At 36.4% G+C, this 20,166-nt stretch overlaps 1 long non-coding RNA gene across 1 annotated transcript in view; it reads right to left on the bottom strand.

Moving 5' to 3' along the window:
* Nucleotides 1–15,021, bottom strand: part of LOC127494353 (uncharacterized) — a 55,825-nt gene extending 40,804 nt beyond the window's left edge. The window contains exon 1 of the long non-coding RNA XR_007924852.1: nucleotides 14,709–15,021. This is a non-coding gene — a long non-coding RNA (uncharacterized LOC127494353). The remainder of the gene's footprint in view (nucleotides 1–14,708) is intronic.
* Between the last annotated feature and the right edge of the window lie 5,145 nt (nucleotides 15,022–20,166).

Genomic DNA, 20,166 nt, shown 5'->3' with positions numbered 1-20,166 from the left:
ATAAATAAACATACAGTACACAAGGGAATATACAAGAAAGAGTTGGTTGTTAGTCTCCAGCAGCACACCAGCTCCAGACAAACAATAACACTCAAAATTGTCCTTTTACTATAGCTAACATTACAACAACAGCATATCTTGGTTCTGTGAAACAGCAAAAAAAGGAAAAATAAAATGAGGATCAATATCGGCGTAGCGTTTCCAAGATGGTGAGAGCTTTGGGACAACTTTGACTTCACATAGACGCCGCTCTTGCACATTATTAGACAAGGTAAGCAAATGTAGGCTACATAAGACTAATCAGTGTTATGCTCAACATGATGAAATATTAGAATATCATCAGTATAATATTCTAATGTTGATCTAGCTTACTGTTCGTCTCATACAGCCAACAAACTAATACGTAGAATAACATTACCTCACAATTTTAATTAATCAAATAACCTGTATGAGTAGTATTTCAGCACTTGCGAGCAGTTTGGAAGAATGAAATGTCCTCATTCCTTTATATCACCCAGGACTCGTGTGTGGCACTGATATCGGTCTCTCATTAGCAATCGCACCCGCGATTCTCGGCCACGCCCTGCTTTATACCACAGTCACGTTAAAAAACATGAATGCATTAACTCATCCATAAACATTACTTCGCCATAAACATTATTAGATCCATCAGCATGACGACAAGTTCCATGATTCCACGCTCATTCACTGCGTCATCAATCTACGCCTTTGTTATTGTTTTGAAGAGTTTAGCGACCCCTAGCGGCAGAAAAAAACATGCTGTGCCTTTAAGTCTTCCCAGCGCTGGAAAGCTTTTCTAATATTAAGACGGGTCCTAAAGCTCTTGCCTGATCATAACTCTTCTTTTTCCAGTGATATTCCTTTGACCTTTTCTCTTTTGTAATGTCTTTCAGCCATCTCTCTTTCTACAGTCTTTCTTCAAATCTCCCTCTTGCTCACACTCTCTCCTCCCCCATCATGAGTGGACACACCCCCTACTGCTGATTGGCTACAAGTGTGTTGTGCTGCTCGGTCCGATCCACTTTCAACAGTGTTTCTCAGAAATCACTTACTGCACCTTTAAAGGTTCTTCATGAAATTATAGATGACAATAAAGGACCTTTATTTTTAAGAGTGTACTACAATAGTTCATATTTAAGCTTAATATCCACTTTAAAGCTTGCAAGAAGGAGAGTAAATGGCTGTACTGGAGCCTATATAAAAGTGTTAGAGATACGTAGGGAGAAGTGGACCTGTGGAAGCAGATGTGCACACATCCATCATAGGCATGAAAACAAGGCACTGCCATTTAGGCACAATAGCTTCCTCTCTGAAAACAAATGATCACACTTAAGTGTTTAAGGTTCCCCCGTGACGTTTGATATTATGGTTAAGTGTGGTTGTGGTAAACACACTGGAAGACTCCAAGGAACCTATAATTAAAGTTGATCAATAATCACATGAATGTTGTTTTGAGCATAAGCAAATATGACTCTTCCTCCGTTCAAGTGATTGCTAAGATGTAGCCTGTTTTTATTAAATTCCATAATTTTTACTGTAATGAAAATGAACAGCATTGTTTATTGTGTCAGATTAGCATTTTTATGGTTTTAAGATGGCAACTATGAATTTGTTTTTATTTGATTTTACAGTAATAATTCAGGAAAAATATGCTTTTAAAAAAATTAGTTTCCTTTTTCTCCAATAATCTTATAAATCATATTAATTAATGAAGTGAAATTATGGAAGTTAATTAATGAAGTGAACAAATTGGCAAAGACATTCAACTTTAACTGCATTTTATTCAGACACTGGTTAAAGTTAAGCAGGTTGAACTTTTACAGCACAACCTTGAGCAACATCATATCTGAGTGTTTCATTCTTATGAATATAAGTTTATAAGATTTAGTGATATTTAAAATATATAAATGTACATTTTATATAAATTATAATACCTGGTATGATTCACACATACATCATTCCCAACAAAAGACACTGCTATTAAGTAATGTACGTTTTTAAAAGCTAAAGTTAACAAACACCAGCGTCAATGACAGCGAGACTAAAGGCAAGATTTTAACACGTGAAGATAGAAATGAGATTATCCTGTTTCCCCAAGGACTTTTGTTCATATAAAATCTTGGCATTGAAACCACAGTGGCTTTTACACAAATTTAATAAAAGCATTCATGATGAAATTACCTAATGTCTATTGACATTTTATCCAGGCATTATTAAAAAGGCCCAGGATCTGGTTATCATTCTCTTTCAGGTTTGGCAATCGTGTCCAATATGCTTTATTGTTTGGCTATCTTTGCAGACTGATCGGAGTAGACTTTGCTGTTTCTGTTTTTGGTTGTGGACATTTTTAGTTTTCTGTAAAACCTAGTCAAATGCATGCACGCAAATGCATGTAGGAACTATTGCATCCAAATAATGAGAGCACATTTCCATATAAGCATGGCGGTATGACAAGGCTCAGTGTTTGTTACCTGGAAAGATCCTGACCTGATACCTTCAAGGATAGCCATGAGCCACCATTGTACCCTTGAGCGAAGCACCTCATATAGGTTGCTCCAAGGGAATTGCCCATGTAAAAGTCCAGGACCTGGACATGTGGCATAAAAAAGGTAGTGACTCTAAGTTAAAACGGAGAAATTCATGGAGACCAAAGACGTGCTAAAAGTGAACTTCAATGTCAATGGTTAGGAATGCACTAGCATAACAGACATGGACAAAAAAAACAGTTCATGGGGTTTATGGCAGACAACATTATACATCTAGCATACAGTATCTTTTTTTTTTCATAATCTTGTTGATAATGTTCCTAACACGGACTATGGGCTGCCTATGATTTGTTTTGTCCCTTTTTAAGATTGTGGCTATGTGACAATAATGAGCAAAATGCAATAAAACATTCAAGAAAGCTCATTTGATCATCTCTGCAGTAAGAAGAGTAAATAATGAGCCAATCAAACTTTTAGACAAGAGATCAAGGGAGTCAAATGCACAAACCTTGCATGCCATCTGTTGTTAGTATGTTTCTTCACCTTAGAACAACCTCCTCCGCACCCCCTCCACATCCACCTCCAACTTCAGCCCCAAACGCACACACGTGTGCACACACACACGAATACACACTGAGCTTGAGCCAGAAGCCCCACTTCTCTAAAAATCAAACAATTAAGAAAGTTGCTTTCCTGAATCCACCAGCTGGATGCGCTTTAATCTCAGATTCTCTGCGAACTAGAGAGACAGTGGTGCAAATTATTTGCTTGTTTTACATCACATCACATGTCAACTATAATGATGGAGGCCCACGCAAGATTTCAGCGGACAAAAAAGCAGCATGCGTATGTCTCAGTAAACCCACGAGAGCAGCAGCCTGTGAAGCAAAACAGCTTTCACTTTCATGCCTTTTTTTTCCCTCTATTTTTTTTTTTTTTTTTTGAAAAGTTTCAAGTAAAATTCTCCATTAGAATGGCAGCATGAAGCATAGTTCTGTAAGCATTGAGTCGTTTGAAGAAAGTACTTTTCTGTTTAATGTTTGAAATGCATTACTTTTAGATGGAATGCTGATGTAGAAAGATGGATGAAAGTGAAACCACACTTTTTTTATTGCGGTTCCAAATTAAATTGTAAACATTTGCAACTTTAATGATCGAAGAAATACCAATATAAACTGGAAAAAAAAATAAAATTACACTACACATTAAGTAGCTGCTGATAGCCTATTGTGGACCAGGAATGAATTAGAATATGTATGTTTTATTTAAGCCCCACATAATTCGATCTGATTTTGTACAGAGCCTACAATGACTTCTGGGAAATTAACCAAGTATCATCTTCTTCTTCTTTTTTTTTTTTTTTTTTTACCAACAAACAGAATTCCAATTATTTAGATGCATGCTGTGAGAATTCAGACCTCCAGAAAGGGGTCACATGTATGAAGCCCTCTCAAAAATTCACCAAGAGCTTTGCATGAATATTGAATACCAATCTCCATATGAATATAAATACTGTCAGTGCTATCAAATTCTTAATCCATTGTTTGTAATACTAAACTTTAATTTTATTTTATATAACTGTTTGTCCAAACAATGGTAAACAGGAGAGTGTTAGTGAAGCCTGTCATTATTTTTGCAATTTCGTTTGGGGAAAAATTCACCCTTCACCTTTAAGAATCAATCGTAATGCAGGATAATAAACACTGGAGGCCCTTGAGAGGTGCATAGTCTCCTAAACCATCTGCGCTTCACAAAATCAATGTGAGCAAGTGAACGAGTCGACTGCTGACATACTAAAATATGAAATAAAAATCTGGATTTTTAAAATAAACCTAAGAATATCTTTACAATCCTTTAATGTATCCACATCAATCTCTGTTTCCTGCCCCACTGACCAATTGTTTTACGCCAGACTAAATAAGTGGGACAAAATGATCTATCTAGGGAGTATGCCGTGATAGTGTTTGTTAAGAAGGCTCCTAAGGAGGTTATATGCTGTAGTTTAGCACAGCTTGACTATGTCAGTATCACTTCCCCAATGCAGCCATTTTCAAAATGTATGTGATAGCAGGAAACTGAAAAAAAAGCACCATGCCTTTGTGTCAGTCTGGGTAAAAATAAAGGAAATTTCATTCTGTTTTAAGTAATGCTGAATGACAAAAGGATGAAGAGGCTTTAGCAGCAGTCTGACGAGATGGGAAGATTACCAGTGGGAGAAGATTCTTGGAGATGGCAGTCTTTCACAGCCCACTTGACTTAAGCTGTCATGATACCATCTGATATTCCTCACTGCCCAACGTTTTTTTTTTTTTATAATCTTTCATAGGATGAATGTCACATATGCAGGGAGAATACATATCAAATTCATGTAGTATTTATATACCATCAGAGCAAAAATTCATCCATGTTTTGAACACCATTGAAGTCATGATGATTTGTTAATTAAACCACTAAAAAATGTGTTGGCTCACACTCTAGGCCAAATCCCAGAGGGGAAATGGTGGTATAAAGGAATGTGCTGGAAACCTCGGTGGTGGTCAAGTGCCATAACAAATTTCCACTGAACAAAGCATGAAATCATAAGACGATCCAAAGGGGCTGTGCTCTGACAATTACGACCCCCTTTTGAGCTCATTTATGAAGAAGAACAGAGAGGAAAAAAAGCTTTCATGGTAGAAATCGTCAGAAAGCACATCTTTTTTTCTTAAAATGTCAACTTTTTCACAGCACTTGCCATAAACATGTATCTTTGTATAGCTTGTTCAATATGTAAAATATATTCATTGAAATCCTAAAGCTGACAATGTTAGACTTTTCCTTTATTAACTGAGGCTACAGGAATCCCGCTCCGCTGATTTATTTAATGAAACACTCAAGTGGCTCTAGGGTACCAAGGCACCAAATGAATAAGGCGTGCACCAGTGCTTCTAAATTCAGATATATCACTACAATTAAAAAGGCCAAACTGCCTGTTCTGTATTCAGATTCAGATTACAAAATGCTCCTCCACAGAAGCTTGTGGTATTGAAAAGATTATTATGCATCAAAGACATTTGCAAAAAGCTCTGCCCACAGCAGCTCATTGCTTCTCATTCGTGGCACTACTTCACTTCTGCACTAGTTAGATGTCACTGGGGGACTGTTATCGGGACTGACTCTTCATTCCGAATTGGAATGTGTCAGGGATCAGTGATTTTAAAACTGGTCATGGGGCAGTTTTAACCACCACCAAGGCTGTATGTGGCAGGCAGGAAATGATAGTGACAACTGGAACACTAGTACAAGCATCTCCCAATGCATCTGCATGGCTTCCTTTAACTTTTTTGGTGACATAAAACCACATTTCGCTTTTAAAATCACAAGTACTCTTCAAGATAACACGTGAAAGCCATCAAAGGTTGCAAAAGCAGTGAGTGTGACAAGGTGGGGTGTATACAATGGATTTCTTAAAGAGTCATTAGCTAGGTGATTCACATTCAAGACTATGCTTCACCGGATGCAAGCTTGGTCTTCAAGTTCTTAACAAGATACAGAAAGACTGCACATTGATTCGGCTGCTCCTCCCTTTGGAATAACAGAGCAAATGAGTGTTGCAGAAGCTACTGTGGAACTAGCAGTTTCTAAGCTGCAATAATTTAAAGCAGTTCAAATACAGTCAAGCTACTTTTGACCTACACTGAATCTAGTTAAGTGGTATAATCTGAATATATGATGTGTTTACAAACATAGTATTTAACTGGGAAAGGAGCTATGAAAATCTCAACTTTGGTGACAGCATTAAACTTTAAGCTAATTTGCACAAAATTAAACTAAATTTACTGAACTGAAAACATGGTGATAAACAGCAGTATTGCTATTAAGCACTAATTTAAAAATAAACAAAAAAATAAAGACTGTCAGAAATGATCTACAATTTCATTGTTCCTCTAGGGAAAATACTGAGTGATGATTTTTTAACTATTCCAATTAAAGCTGCTGTCCGTAACCTTTTTTGGTTAAAAATTATCCAAAATAAATTTTTGAGCATGTACATAACCAGCCAGTGTTCAAAACTATCTCCTTACCTTAGCCAGATTCACAATGGTAAGCTTGTAATAGGGCTGGTCGATTATGACCTAAAACCAAAACCTCGATTAATTGAACATTTTACCTCGATTACGATTAATGAACTATTATTTTGTTTCTGGGTTGTTGTTTTTTTTTTTTTTTTTGACCTCATAATCCACTTACAAGGTCTGTACTGTAAATATGCTTGACTATTAAAGGTGGGATATTTTTTCCTATTGAAAGAGTGATCTGACATAACAGCTCACTTTCAGCAGTTATTTTATCTATGGTTCGTAACATTTCTTACAGATTTCTGCTCGTTGTAAATCAGATAAAGATAAATTAGTACAGTACCAGTACGTAAAGAGAGCGATTGCGTGTGTGAATTAGTCATAACGTCTCTCTATTAATTGTGAAGCTGTGGGTTGTAAATAGTTACTTCAAAAGTATAAAAATATATGCTATAATAAGTTTTGAGTTTCTAAGCTACTTTAGCGATAAATCACAGGACGGCGCTGACAACTAGTTTCTGCTCATCTCAGTGCGCGCGATCTTCACGTTTTGTGAGTGTTCGTGCCACAATGGAGCTGCGCGAGCACTGTAGCTTGATATAATAATACACATCTGATCGTCTAAATCGCTTGAATGTCCAAACTGGCAAACCTTAAAACACATACAACTGACAAAGTTTAGTGAAGATACAAGGCTCACCGCTCGCGCACCGTCTCTGTGTGTTGACTCGGCGTTCACCAGTATGTTTTGAAGTGGGAAGTATTAACAGGATTAAAAAACCGAAATAACCGACATGGGAAAATTACGTCGGCTAGAGGTTCTGAATTTCGGTTTCGATTACTTTTCGATTAATCGTCCAGCCCTAGCTTGTAATAATGTTTTATAATTCGGGTGGTACTGGTGGGTTTCTACAGGAATTTCGAGCATGTCACCTTTTGTCTTATAAAATTATAAATTCCGCAAACAACTGCAATTGCAGGTTTCAAACAGAGATGGCGACAAAGAGGCAAAATCTGTACATTATTTAAAGTGTACAATTGAGCTAATGTCACACTTTTGAAAAAATGTTACTAACATTGTGACTTTTAGGTAGTTACTCGCTATTCTCACCAAGTGGAATGTCAAGGCATCTAAAGTTTAAAAGAGCTCCTTGTCATAACATGACAATACAAGAGTTTCCACACCTCATGTCATTCCAAACAACTTGTAGACTTCTGAAGACATATAAAAGAAAATTGTTATTCACTAATAACTTTCTTTGATTAAAAATGACATATTTGCAACAAGTCATACAATTCAGTTATTTTTTAGAAGTCATCAATAGTCCAACTATGAGTGGCATTGCGTTTTTATTAAGTCTGGGTATTGTAATGATAACTTTTTAATAAGAGTAAAAATATGAATATGTAATATTGTGCATATTTTTTGAAAAATTTTCCTCTCTAAAGTATTTTTTTCAACATACAACATGTTTCAACATACTTTTTTGATGCTCATTCAAGTCAAGAGGAAGAGATAATAGGTTAATGTGCCACTTGACCTGAGGTGTTACAGCGATCTGTCACGCCACATTAAAGAGCGCCAAAACCACATGTATTGTTTGAATTGACAGAATTTAAAAGCTGAAACTTTGTTTTATATCAAAACTTTAAGTAACCTGCTCTGTCTTATCTGTCGGTGTGCTGTCTCTGTCCTCTTAGCTCTGCGATATATCTTTCACTGCGTTAGAAAATGGACGTGTGGCGTGAGAACAGTGTCAGTTGTGTTTGTTTCAATGAGTAAGAGTTGGTGGCCCTTCAAGACAGCATTATTTTTTTGTAGTTATGTTAAACTTTCCCACATTTTACGGTTTCGTTTGCACTCCGAAGCGCCATGTCTTCTTCTATTGGACTGGGTCCAGGAGGACTGCATTACAGTATTGTGCTACAGCGCCTCACTGGTCAAACCGCGTTATTGCAGGCCCTTCAAATAGGTCATCAAAAGACTATTCGACAACAAAAATATTATCGGCTAATCATTTCAGCCCTACCCACTATGCAAATTATATGGTAAAGAGCAGCATGAACATTCTTCAAATTGTTTTTTCTTTAGGAAAATATCAGCATATGTTTGGAATGGGGTGAGTGAATAATGACAGGTAAATTATTCCTTAAATTTCCTCATAGTTCAAAGCTGTGTGAAACTTTGTGTTAATTAGCGGAAACTCTTCTATTGTTGGTTTTCTGACTATTTGACAAGGAGCTCTTTTGAACTGTAGCTCACAGACACATGACTTGGAATTCATTGGTCACTCAGTAATTGCAAACCAGCCAGCACAGCAGCTCCAGACTCTTCAACTCCTTCAATCATGCTTCACAGACGTGATAGGCTTTTGAAGTTACTATGCATTATATTCTTTGTTTCCAACACAAGGCTGTGCACACAGAGCGCCATAATCACAGACATTATCACATGCAAGCGGTTCCTGCAGATTCATAACAGCCACCAAAGACTTTTTGTCATAGTTTTTTCCTTTAACTTTGTGCCCTTGTGTTGCTCTTTGTAGGGTAAATCCACTTCCTGTTTGAATATCAACAGTGCTGAAATTCTTCTATTTATAAACTGTTTAGTCCATTTTCAGACCGTATGCATAAAGAGCCTTCCTGACTGTGGACTGATGTCCTAGTTCCTGAGTTAGTAGTAAATTATTTTAGCCAAAGCAGGGCTTCTGTGGAGGTTTTGAAAATCATTTTTTAAATCTTTTAAAGACCTTTTTAAAGACCTGCTAAAATAAAATTAATACCTTATGTGCATACAGAATAAATCTGTGCAATCTAAAAATAAAACACAGACCTCAGATACTTAATTAAATAGGCTGGGACACAACTTCAACTGCAAAACAGAATAAATGCAAGTTTAAATTACTCAAGACATTTTATTCAATATAGATATGTACTGAAAATGGTTTATGTACCAATATATCAATACATATAAATTAGAGGGTGATTGATACTGGATTTTGCTGATGCGATAATACTGTGTTTTAAGAAAGGCAATAAAAAGATCATTGTGCCGAATATGTTTAATGTTCTTAGTCTTTCCTTCCGATGACAGGGTGGCCCAGGGAGAAGAAATAAAAGTTTACATACCGGATACAGTTTGTGTATCTGAAATACCAAGAATATTTTAATAAATAAGGTTGTTAAGGTTTTCAAGTTGGTCAAACAGTGCAGGTAAGAAATATACTACAGGTATTTAGTCAAGAGCAGTGGGTTATTCTTTTTTCCTCTTTTGTTCTTTGATTAACATTAATAACACAAACGGCAGCAGGTATATTAGGCTGCTCTTACAGTAAGACCTGATGCACATTACGTAGATCTGACACACATCAGATTTTCTCTTAACACTTTGTTCATTTAGGGCTTTTTAATTCATTTAAGACTGTGTCTACGAGGATACTCACCAAAAACTGACATTTTGAAATAATGTTGCATGTTATTGTCCGTTCAAGCTTGATAAGAAGCAGCAAAAGATAACTCAACTGGTACGCTGTCTGAGAAGCAGCTCTACCTCTGTGAAGTTGGCACCCCATAAAAAGAAATAATCCCCAAAACTATGCCATTTGTTTGTGCTGCAAAAATGAACATTTATGCTGGTTTGGTGTTTGAGATATTGAACATAATTTTTTGGTTGTGTGACATCACTCCCCACCCCATGTCATTCAAATCGCTCCAAACCGGTGCAATTTGTTTGTACTCGGGTTGTGCCTTTAAAACAAACACTGTAACTATTTTCCTTCTGCAGATATAACAAATATAATTCAAGAGCTGTGAAGGCACTCTCTACACCATTTTACACAAAACAACTTGTATCGTTCATTTGTGCCGGTTTGTGCCATTAAAATGAACACTTGACTGTATCTATTTCTCCTCCTTAGAAATAACAAATATTATAGACCTATTTTGTGTTTGCAAACAGCGATGACGTTTTTTGTGACTTGGTGGCAAAAAATTACAGTGCTGCAGTAGCAGTCTGTGGAAGCCACGGAATAAAAGAACAAAAAAAAAAAAAAAGTTCACAATTCTGACTTTTTTTCTTGCAAATCCAAGTTTATATCTCACAATTCTAGAAGGCAAAATATAATTGAGAGATATATTTGTTATTCTGTATTTTTTCCTAAGAATTGCAACTTCATATCCCGCGATTCTGACTTTTTTCCCCTCAGAATTGTGATATAAACTCACAATTGCGAGTTATAAAGTCCGAACTGGGAGATATAAACACGCAAATGCAAGAAAAAAAGTCAGAATTGTGAGATAAAAATGTTATAGGCTATGTTTAAAAGTTATCTATGTAAAATGTTATAGGTTTAAATGTTATTTCATGCTGTAACTGCTATGTATGCATGTCCCCTATGAACTGCATATGTGAATATTATACTTATGGTTTACAACAAAATTCATGCTTTACTAGTAGACTAATCATTGCAGGCTTCTTCTGTCCAGTCCGTGACTTGCAACATAAACGTCTGTGTTTAGCTTCAAAGGGCATCTTCAATAACGGTATTCTATAAAAATGAAGACTTTTTTTTGCATTCCGATTCTGACATCCAAAGGCACAACAAGATATTTTTCTCTCATTCTGTGGATTTTGCCCATTTTTCTCCACTTCTTACCACTATTTTCTGTCACCACTATGCGCGCACAGCTGCTGCCTTTTCTGAGAAGTGTGTTATTACCTTTATAAACTAAAAATTGGTGGAAAAAATCCCATAGACTTGACCCAAACTTTTGCTGAATTTGGAGTGGATTCTTTTGATTTAGGCAGTTAAACAACCACTTAGACCACCCTAGCAACCACATACCATGTTTTGCAAGAGCAACCATCACGTTCATTGATATAAGAATGACACACATATTATCATACTGATCTGTTCCAGTGGATGTTTATACTGTACATTTAGTTCGTTCAAAGGTGTGCAGCTTTCAGCGGGTTGCCTGTGGTGCAAAGATGAAACTGAACTTTGTTTTGTCTTCACAGAATACAATTTGAATCAAACAAACCATCCCTTATAAGCACAAAGCTTCACACTAAGAAAACTTGAGAGAACAACTTATTACGCATTAGACTTCAGATCATGCAATGAGATAAAATGAGAGGGGATACCAGGAAAGCAAAATGGCCTCTGGGCAGAATGTCTGTCTTACACAAGCAGAGCCTCTGGGTCGCTGTAGGCAACATTCACGGCAAATGACAGGCCCTGGATGTTTCTCTGAGCATCTTGTGAAACTCCATAGAGCAAACATTGGGCCAGACACCAACACATGTCACCGTACTTGAGCCCGTCCCCATCAAGCGGAAGATGCAAGACGGAAGCTTCGCAGACGAGCGATTCGATTCCTCTGATCGTTATCAGTACACTGCTCCATTTTCACCAAATTCTCCTAAGAAATCATTTCACCTTGGGCTCAGTCTATCTGAACCTGTCTGTGTTATTCAAGTATAGAAGATTATATGCACTGAAAACAGAAGAGAGCAAGATGTGAGTCAGATGGCTCGGAGGGACTGTAATGTTTTAAGATCCGCAAAAATGGAAAGCTCCCTTTTAAATTAAAAAGACAACAAGAATATGGCATATATATTTGGCCGTTCATGTAGAGTGTTAGTCACTGATACATAAAGGGACAGAGGACAAAATTTAATGAGCCTTTGAATATGTACCATTAACTTTTTCAGTGGCCCCTAAACACATTGCTGTCCAGATGCTAACCTCTTACCACTTTTACCACTGCATGACATACTTGTTAGACACACACAAAAACACATTGCAAACTGGTGTGCCATTATAAAATGAAACATGACATTCAGAGCTTCCTCGATGGTTTGTTTTCATAATGTTTTCATATATGTGGTATGGCCATCTGTATTCAACGATGCATAGCAGTGGCTCCGAATCCATACGCCTATCACAGCAGTCATTTTTAACACATGATATCTAATTTGCATTTGAAGTTAGAGATGAAGAATGAAACCCTATACACCAAACCCTATACACGCATACACTTACACACACACACAAACAAAAATATATATATTTTCTGATGTGAATTTTTCTTTTTAAATTTCCCTGAAAAGCATATAATATGCTGTTTAATGGAGGATCAATTCCATTGTGACAACTTACCCCATATAGTGTGACAACATGCCCGGTTGCCCGCTATTGGGTTGTTATTTTTGGGTTATATTATAATTGTGATAACAATTTCATTCTGTTGTTTATTAAGCCTAATACATTTTTTTTTTTTTTTTACTTGGAATTGAATATAATGCAAATTATAATAAAATAGGCCCATATTATTCATATTAATGCTACTTATAATAATATAATATAATATAATATAATATAATATAATTTATAAAACGGTTAGTTCCTGTCCTTGATTCTGATCCACAATTCTGATTCACAATAAAACCAGGCTATGACCGCTAAGGAACTGTATGTTCTCAATTGATATAGTTCATTGAAGCTTACCATATTATGTAGAAGAGTATTGTGAGAAAGAGATAGATTGAGCGAGTTTATTTCATTCAGATTTAGCATTTTCCTTCAGGTCAATCCTATGTTCATAATAAAAAAATCTGTTTAAATGTCTGATGTATTATCTTGTCCTTTTAACAGTTAAGGAGTTTTCCCATGACTGACAGTGCTAGTCAAAGCATTTGTCAGTTGTGTCTTGTTCCGTGTTCACAACAGTTCAGTCTTTTCAATATAAAAGTCTTCGCTACTGACTGACACACTCATAAAGACAGTCTTTGCCGCCATCTAATGGTGTAATAATGTAACTTCTGTTGCTGTTCACGGTCAGGGACTATTTTTTTCCGGCAGAAGGAAGGCTTTTAGTGAAACTTTACTTCATGAAAGTTGCATTGATACATATTTTTGGCTTTAATATTTGGATTGTGTGGTAATCGTTTTTTTAAAAGCAATAAGGTACTCGAGGCTAGTGTTGTATCGTGAATAAGTCACAGCTGAAGGGGACACAGCACAGCCTCTCATACCTTATTGCTTACATAATATAATATAATATAATATAATATTAAAAAACATTTAATTTGAAGGAAAACCTTTGACTACTTCATAACAGTGTTTTTTCATATACTCTTTGGCAAAATGTAATTAAAATTCAAACTGTGCAATTATTGTGGCCATCTCAATTTATTTCAATTAGAACACTATCGGACGATAAATTATATTTATATTTATTATAATAAATAATAAAAATAGGCCTAGTGGAAATGTTCAATAACATGCTTGTACTCAAGACCCTATACAGTATGTGTCTATACAGCAATTGACAATCCAAAATTAACCAACCCTTTTGAAATATTCACAGGGATAAAAATGTGTGACAACCAGCTGCGGTCTGCCCTTTATGCATACTGTACGTTACTGTTTATATCTCTGCATTTTAGAGACCTTTTTCTCAATGATTACTTAAATCCGTATGCTCAATACTACAACTCAGCCTTTTGGCAGTCACTGATGTTTACCAGTGCGGAAAGCAAAGTCCATATATTACCCCTAGCACGATAATGAATCAGTTCCATAATAAACACTGATGTGAATTACTCTCAACTAATAAATAAAACAACTAAGATAACCTCACAATGGACATTACACTGCACACTACCCAGGGTGTATATTGGCAGATATTCTTTGCTGCTCTCTTTCTCTCTCAGCAGTAATGGGAAAACCCTGCGGGATTTCTCTGCAGGCCAGAACCCTAAAAAACATGAGGGAGCACATCTGGGGCCCAGCAGGTGTGGGATGTCCCATGAGAGGTTGTTGCCAGGTAGTAAACTTCTGGACTAGCTTCCCCCAGTGCTCACAGACATCTAGATAAATGTGATAATCAGCAGCAAGCCCAAAAAAGACCTGTTTGCCAGAGGGGCGTAATTGTGTACTCACCAACATTTTTATGTAATTCTTACATACATGTAGTCTACCCTCCTCCTATTTCAGGGTAGAGATCATTTTTTACAGTCATGCCCTAAGGATGGTCTGTGTTTACAGTGTAGAGGTTTATTTTTGGTTATGTTTATGATTACAGCCATCATAGCACGTTTAAGGTAAAAATGAAAATACTTTCATCACTTGCTTACCTTTATGTTGTTCCAAACCCGTACTGTATGACTTCCACTTCTAAAAAAATAAAACAAAATAGTCCATATAGCGACGTCGGTAGATATATAACATTTTACTGAGGTAATTTTCCAGACGCGTCTAGAAAATCTTGCACATGCGCATTAATATCTACGCTTTGGACGAGTTGTTCATGTTCACTCAGTTTTGCGCTTTGTGTTCCTGCGCAGCTGTTCAGTCCTTTTTGTGAACAACTTAGTGTGAAAAGATAAAAAAGACTGTGTACTGCAGTGATTCAAAAGTGGATTCAAAAGCACACCAGTGCCGTTTAATTCACGAATGAATGAATCTTATGAGAGTGAGACGATTCTTTTTAGTGAATAAACACACCGCAAACTGCACAGTTCGCTTCATTAACAAATGATTCACATCACCTGTCGGATCTTTTAATGTTTAATCTCACGAGCTCAACCTGTTTGAATTACTACTCAGACGAATCCTTCACTCGGTTAATTTACTGAATATGTCAGAGTGTAGGCCTAGCTCTGTTTTCTGTCAGGACCAGCGATGTCGTTTCGTGATTGATTCATGCTTTGAGTCAGTTCTGAATGAATGAATCTGTTAAAAAGGTTAAATTGGTTTGCGATTCATTTACAGTTCACTCACGTGAGCCGAATTGTGTGGAGTGGTTTCTCGCTAAATCAGTTACTTTCTAGTAGTAGGCCTACACATTAGAAAGAATGAATGATGGATAAAGTGGATATTTACCTGATAATTCACTGAAACTAAACCTGCAAATGGATATTATCGGTTGAGAGCGAAGACTGCAGGTAAAGACATCAAAACACTAACAGTTAGAAATAAGTTGCCTAAGTTAAAGTCACCCTGAAATCAAAATTTAAGTTTTTTAGCTTTTTGGTATGAATTGGTTATGAATAAGCTGGTGTGTTCCAAAACAATGACAAAATTCGCATTTAGGAGATACAAGCATTCAAAACTTAAGTCTCTCAAATGAGACTAAAATGGAAAATGGATGGCTAAAATCCGCTAAAATGGATGGATTTTCATGACATCACTGCTGACTTCAGCTTCTCAATAGTGCTAAAGATGTTGCTCCCAAAGTCACTGGAATTGAGTGCATTAATGATGTATGTAGAAAAAAAAAAATCTCCTACCCTAAAAATGTTTTTTTTTTTTTTTTTTTTTAAATTATGGTATGCCTTCTTTTATGGAGACATATAATAGTTCTCTGTGAGAAACAATCCGAAATTAAGTTAACTGCAAATCTTTACTTGCAATTTTTGCTGAAATTAATAGACAACCATGGTTTCCTTTCATTTAAGTTGTATGGAAAACAGCAGTGTGGACTTTCTACTATAAATAACTCTTTTTGTGCATGTTCCACACAAAAAGAAAAAAACATACATGTTTTGTTAGACATGAAGATGAGTAAATGATAACAGAATTTTATTTTTGGGTGAGCTATCCCTTTAAGATAAACACAGACTATATTTGCATGAGAGTTCCAGAAGCAATGATGTTTTTAAACAAATATGTCACACCATGAGAAGAATTATACAAATTTAAGTAAATGTTGCAGGTCATTTACATGTTACATGGGAGTCAGTCAATCATGGAAGGAACACTCCAATGTAGTGCTACTGAAATACAAAACACAAATAATGATGCATCCATTTTTAGATTTTTGAGTTTGTGTTGATTAAACCAACAATCAAGCTTGCATTTGCAGGACTCTTGACAGCCACTGTACAAGCTTTGTTTACATGTTTGTCAAACACTAAAAGGACATGGCAAGGGGAGCCAAGAAAAGTGCCACAATCTCATCAGCATTCTAGAGAGCTTGCTGGTCATATTATCCTTGATAAGGAAGCCTGGAGTAATTGGGAAAGATAACTTTTATTTCAGCCATCATTATCTTTCCCTTCTTTCTGTTGAGTTTTAATTGTAATCATTTCCTCCCCAAAATATCATTGACTTTCATATTGTCTATGAGGTGTCTGCAGCAAGATCTGAATAATATTAAGGTGTCCAACAAGGGACACATAGGAAGAAAGACTTGGGATCAGGAAAATTGAATTGATTATGGGCTTGGAAAGGGAACAGCATGCCGTAAATGAATTTCAGTGGTGTATACTGCATCTTAAATACCTTTTGTCTTGAGACCTTTTTTTTTTTTTTTTTTTTTAAAGAGATAGTTCACTCAAAATTCATTCCTGAATTCTATAATTTAAAGAAGATGTTTTAAAGAATGTTAATAACCAAATAGTTTTGGTTTGACTGACATTGTATGGAGAAAGAAAAAGAGAGATTTTTATTTTCAAGATATTTTTGGGTGAACCATCCATTTAAAGGAACAGTTTGTCCAGGAATTAATATTTTGTTAAAATTTACTCACCTCCATTTATTTAGTTAGTTTAACATAACTTAAGGATTTTTTCTTTTAATGTACTCTTGATCTTTTGATAGGGGCATGATTTTGAAGCCCAAAAAATGCATCCATCCATATTTAAAACTTTAAAAAACTAAAATAACTAGCTATTTTTTTTACGACGGATGGATGCATTTGGATGCACTCAAGAACCACTCAAGAACCACATCTGTCTGAATCGCAAACAAATCATTCAGACTGGTTTTGTAAGCTGGATCAATCCATTGTTAAAAAAGATCTGATTCAAAAGAATAATTCTTTCACAAATATGACATTGCTACTTCTCTCATGAATACACCAAGAACAGCTTGCATGGATAATCAAGATTTAAGCTTGCTTTCATAATATGCACAATAGTGATACTATTCAAAAGTTTAGCATTTGTGTTAAGGGGGAGGGGAGGAGGGGGAGGAAGGGGAGGGGGGGGAGGGGAGGAAGGGGAGGGGGGGAGGGGAGGAAGGGGAGGGGGGAAGCAAGAACACGCCCATCAATGCACGTTCGGCTTTACGGAAGTCGTCGGCAGCGCTGCACAGGTCACAGAACTTCACGAAATCAACAATGTCACCAAAGAAGTGTGTTTTTGGTTGTGAGGGAAAGATAACCTTGCTTCCCAAAGAACCCAACGTTAAGTGGAGCTGAGAGTTTTGTTCTCACGCATTACATTGATGCGCTCTCGACATTTGTTATTAAAATAACCATAGAAACTGATAGTTGCAATCGTGTTTTTATTGGTTAAAATGAATGGAGAATATCTCGTGTTTTTCCGTGGCTGTTCAAGCCCTCGGGATCGGTGCTTATGGTTTCATAAACAAAGCCCAGTTCTACGCTGGATTTACAGATCGTTTGAAACTGAAAGATGGAGCGGTCACAGCGGTAATGATCCCGGTCATGAGTCGGAACCGCAGGTGGTGAGTAAAACTGCTTCAAATGTCTGTTTTGTTGGCAATAGGCGCCTAAGTGCATATAGTGTAAACAATACGAACGTAGTGAATTCATAAATTCATTATTCATCATTCACTATACGCTATATTCATTATAGTGATTCAAAAGTTATCCATGGATAGCGCGATGGTGTATTGCGTGTGTTTAAATATATTTGTTTAGCAGACCATTGATAGCTTGCAGCCGATCTCTACGCAAAAGCTGCGCGTGTTTGTGACAGCTCGTCACTCTTTAGCTCCGCTCACACGGCACGCCTCCAGGCACTCGGCTGTTTTCGGAAAGACTAGGTACAGCGTATGTATCTTTTATAAATATGATAAAACTAAAGACTTTTCGGCGATATGAAGGATGCAATACTACTCTATAGGTACTTAAGATTAACATGAGATTGGCAGAAACTGTGTGTGATACCCCCCTTTAAATGAAAGACATACAGGTTTGGAATGACATGACAGAGAGTAAATGATTGCAGAGTTTTCATTTTTTGTTAAACTAATCCTTTAAAACAGAACTTTAATGGATGTACAATTAAAAACAATGCCAGGTTTATATGACTCATGTCATTAATCACTTCAGGGGCAGCAAATGATCATAAAAGTCATGCCAGGCTCTGCGTGGGTGCTTTAGATATGTCGCACCATATGAGCAAAATTTATCAAGGTAGTAAAAATCATACCAGTCACCTTCGACTTTGCCCTGCTGAAATATGCACATGTCTGGAGGACACTATGTAAAGCACAGGGGTAGTAAATTAATTTTAGATTGCATCTAGAGGACTACCTGGTAATTTTGGACCAAAAATAACACTTGAAAACTAAGAGATCCTCAACAGGATTGAGATGGAACATATATTGTAAAACCTGATTCCTTGGGCTAAGTCAACTTGTTGAAAAGAGTTGTGGAAAAGAGGATTGTTTTGACCTTTCTCACCTCAGTTGTATACTCGTAGCACAAGGTACACATACACATTGAATGAGGTTACTATAGTGAACTGCACGTTTTGCCCAGTACATAGCCAGTAAAACAGATGTGAGAGGCATTTTCCCACACATAAAAAAAGATGCTTTAAACAGGGAAACCATTATCTTGTACAGGTTTCTTAATATGCTTTGAGCAACTACAGTACATCAGGGTAATTTAAGGGAAAAAAGCAAGGAAGGCAGTGTGATGCAAAAAAAAAAAAAAAAAAAATAGATGAGAAAATGGAATTACGAAAAAATAAATAAATAAATAAATGTGAGATCCAATTGTGTGGAAACCAGTGACAAAGCAATGGGTGTACCCACCCAATCAAAAGTTGGTAATTTTCCAAATAGATGACATAATTTAATGAACAATAAATATAATAAACATTTTATCAGACTATAACTTTTATTTAGTTAAAAGAATGATTAAATGCAAGTTTCCATGGTCAGTCACTTTCCGATAGTGTCGTCCACAATGTTATTTTTAGGACGTAAGGTTGTAAATCTTGTAATAGTGGGTTTGTGGAGTTAAATTTGAAAATGGCAAAGCCAATATCAATCAGTTAATACTTTAAAAAGCCTAAATTGGATATCCCAATTGTCCTGCTACAAGAAACCAAGGCTAGTAATGAAACCAGGCAATTCCTTTAACGCGAACTGACAGAGACACTTGATTATGATGAGTTTCGTCATCTCAGACTAATATTGCAGAAGGACATGTAAAGGTAAGTACAAACAGTTTCTCAGTGTTTACAGTTACAAAAATCTAAACATTATTTTATAATGTTTATACTGACATAATTAATAGACCCTGTTTTATGAAGACTCAACTCCTTGAACATTTCTGGCCTCGCCCCTGGTGTGAGCTGATGGAAGACTCACCTCCAGCTCGCACATGTAAAGTCCATGTTCACAGTCTCCATGACTTAATCTAAACATTATCCCTTTGTTTTTTTCTCCGCAAATTTTCCAGAAAAGGGAGTCCATACACTATAAGCACTATTTCTTCTTGCCGGTCGTCCTCCATGTTTGTTTAATCTAAAGTCATGTTTGATGCGAAAGATTTTGCGAGATTTCCCGTGTTCACAGACTGGACTCTGGTTGTTTGTGAATGGAATCTGT

Source organism: Ctenopharyngodon idella, chromosome 14 (genome assembly GCF_019924925.1).
Source record: "Ctenopharyngodon idella isolate HZGC_01 chromosome 14, HZGC01, whole genome shotgun sequence".
NCBI lineage: Eukaryota > Metazoa > Chordata > Actinopteri > Cypriniformes > Xenocyprididae > Ctenopharyngodon > Ctenopharyngodon idella.
This window is presented reverse-complemented; position numbering and strand designations above follow the sequence as displayed.